Source organism: Etheostoma cragini, chromosome 5 (genome assembly GCF_013103735.1).
Source record: "Etheostoma cragini isolate CJK2018 chromosome 5, CSU_Ecrag_1.0, whole genome shotgun sequence".
NCBI lineage: Eukaryota > Metazoa > Chordata > Actinopteri > Perciformes > Percidae > Etheostoma > Etheostoma cragini.
The window spans coordinates 7,061,317-7,064,621 of record NC_048411.1 but is presented as its reverse complement, the minus strand read 5'-3'; the positions used below and the strand labels follow the sequence as shown (position 1 = coordinate 7,064,621).

General features: G+C 34.7%; 1 long non-coding RNA gene across 1 annotated transcript; it reads left to right on the top strand.

The window, feature by feature from the left end:
* Positions 1–139: 139 nt before the first annotated feature.
* On the top strand, positions 140–1,033 carry LOC117944807. The gene is made up of 3 exons (XR_004656670.1): positions 140–296; positions 427–634; positions 745–1,033. It is a non-coding gene; the product is annotated as an uncharacterized LOC117944807 (long non-coding RNA).
* Positions 1,034–3,305: the final 2,272 nt, after the last annotated feature.

Genomic DNA, 3,305 nt, shown 5'->3' with positions numbered 1-3,305 from the left:
ATATGGGTATAAAAATCATGGTAATTAGCCTACAACAAAGCTTTCACTTTGCAAAGGTTATCATATCAGAATATGTCCGGCACATGGATGATTACAAAAAATCCTTACTAGACTTGGACTAGCTCCTAGTCTAGGCCATGGACATCTTTCTAATAAAAACAGTATTTTATATTACTGTTCTTTTTAAACAGGACCTGTCGACATGTTGGAACGGAAAAAAATATCTCTGTCAGGCACAAGTCAATCTTCAGTCGTTCAAAGATCTCCTTCAGTAACTGGATGCAATTCATGTACAGGTAGGCAAGTAATAACAATGACAACAAACACATACCACAGTTTCACTACATTGCCAAGTAAAGCACTGAATGTTTTGTTCATGATTTCAGATATACATAAACATTACTCTTTTAAATTTATCCTATGGAGATTTTGTCAGGGTCTACGATTACGACAGATTGACATGATGGATGACAGCATTGCGGCCAGTTCAGCAACTCTCAGTAAAATGGCTAAAAAAATAAGGGAGGTCTGTGTCACGGCGGTTGAAAGGATGAGGAGGCGTACAGGCCAGAAGATTGGTGGAAGAAGAGAGTTTGTTGTGATTGATGAGAGCCATTTTCGGCACAAAAGAAAGGTGTCTTATAATAATAGTTAATAAATAATTGTGAAATATAGTCAACTGTGTTTTTCTTAATATAATAATGTATGTGTTTGTCTGTGTTTATTGTTTTGTATCTTCATCAGTACGGGAGAGGACGAATGGTTGGTGGATGGAAGAGAAAGAAGTGGGTTTTGGGATGTTAGGTGTCAAGCATCATCAAGGACAAACATCAAGAAAGCCTGTTCTACGTCTTGTGGAGAGAAGATCTCGAGGACATCTAGTCCCCTTAATCGCTCATCATGTGAGGCGTGGATCATCGATAATCAGTGATGAGTGGCGTGCCTATCGCATACTCCCTGCACTAGGGTACAACCATCATACAGTCAACCACAGCAGGTGGTATGTAGATCCCCATACTGGTGCCCATACCCAACATATCGAGAGGGGCCTGGAGATCCTACAAGGACAACAAATGTTATTTTATCCAGCCAAGGTCTCCTGAAAGAGAACCAATGTTTTTATTATGAATGAATGGCTGAGGGACAATAAATGGCAAATAAATCCTTTATATGTTCGTCAATTTGTGTTGTCTATTTACTTTTTCTGTTGAAAAACTGAGAGAACTGATTTTTCAAACTCATTAGTCAATGATTTGTATGGTGTAGATAGTCTTTAAAAATAGTTAACCACTAACAACTGAATTAATCATAAATTTAATATCAATAAATGTTTGTAACATTGTCTTAACACTCACAAAATGTCTAAACCATTTGTATAAATGCATGCAAAAATGTACATCTAAATAGTTTATTAATCATTTCCTTACACTTTATAAATGATCTTTCGAACCATATAGAACTACGTTATATATGGTATGTCTTTGAAATATGTCATTTATAAATAGTGAACTCACTATTTTAAAAGTAGGAAAAAAATCATCATTAAGCCCATTATAAAGGAGCTTATTAATATAGAATTCAACATGTATAACTATGCTTATAAATGATTTACTAATGTGTATTAAGAAGAAGAACAATGTTTATGAATGACAAATAAAGAATTTAGTAATGCTTAACTAATGCTTAATAATGTGAAGTTAAAACATTTATAACTGTGCTTATACATGACTTACTAATGGGTATTAATGTATGAATAATGCTTTATAAATGATGAATTCCTAATTTAATAATGCTTAACTAACGCTTAATAATGTGAAGTTAAAACATTTATAACTGTGCTTATAAATTACTTACTAATGGGTATTGATGTATGAATAATGCTTTATAAATGATGAATTCCTAATTTACTAATGCTTAAGTAATGCTTTATAGCGTGTAGTTATTATAAAGTGTTACCCTGCAAGCCTGTTGAAATGACAGAAACCAGGTTAAAACAAGAGGCCGAAACACACGTTTCCAGCATGGAGATGTGTGTATAACAGCTTTTGTTAAGAAAATAATGCAAAACTGTTCAAATGACAGATACAAGGTTAAAACATCACAAAAAGACCAGAAGAAGCCGAAATGGACGTTTCCAGCATAGAGATGTTTAACAGCTTTTATTAAGAAACCAATGTAAAACTCTTGAAATGACAGATGCAAGGTTATAACATCACAGAAACATCAGAAGAGGCCGAACCACACGTTTCCAGCATGGAGATGTGTATTTAACAGCTTCTGTTAAGAAACTAATGCAAACATGTTGAAATGACAGAAACAAGGTTAAAACATCACAAAAACCTTAGAAGAGGCTGAAACGCAGGTTTCCAGCATGTAGATGTGTGTTTAACAGCGTCTGTTAAGAAACCAATGTAAAAGTGTTTAAATGACAGATACAAGGTAAAAACATCACAGAAACATCAGAAGAGGCTGAAAAGCACGTTTCCAGCATGTAGATGTGTATTTAACAGCTTCTGTTAAGAAACTAATGCAAACCTGTTGAAATGACAGAAACAAGGTTAAAACATCACAAAAACCTTAGAAGAGGCTGAATCGCACGTTTCCAGCATGTAGATGTGTGTTTAACAGCGACTGTTTCTAAACTACTGCAAACCTGTTGAAATGACAGAAACATGGTTAAAACATCACAGAAACATTAAAAGAGGCTGAAAAGCACGTTTCCAGCATGGAGATTTGTGTTTAACAGCTTCTGTTAAGAAACTAATGCAAACCTGTTGAAATGACAGAAACAAGGTTAAAACATCACAGAAACATCAGTAGAGGCCGAAATGCACGTTTCCAAAATGTAGTTGTGTGATTAACAGCTTTTGTTAAGAAAATAATGCAAAACTGTTGAAATGACAGATACAAGGTTAAAACATCACAAAAAGATCAGGAGAGGCTAAAATGCCCGTTTCCAGCATGGAGATGTGTGTTTAACAGCTACTGCTTCTAAAATAATGCAAACCTGTTGAAATGACAGAAACAAGGTTAAAACATCTCATAAACATCAGTAGAGGTCAAAACGCACTTTTCCAGCATGGAGATGTGTGTGTAACATCTTTTGTTAAGAAACCAAAATAAAACTGTTTAAATGACAGCTACAAGGTTAAAACATCACAAAAAGATCAGAAGAGGCCGAAATGCGCGTTTCCAGCATCGAGATGTGTGTTTAACAGCTTTTATTAAGAAACCAATGTAAAAATGTTCAAATGACAGATTCAGGGTAAAAACATCACAGAAAACCTAGGAGAGGCAAAAAAGCA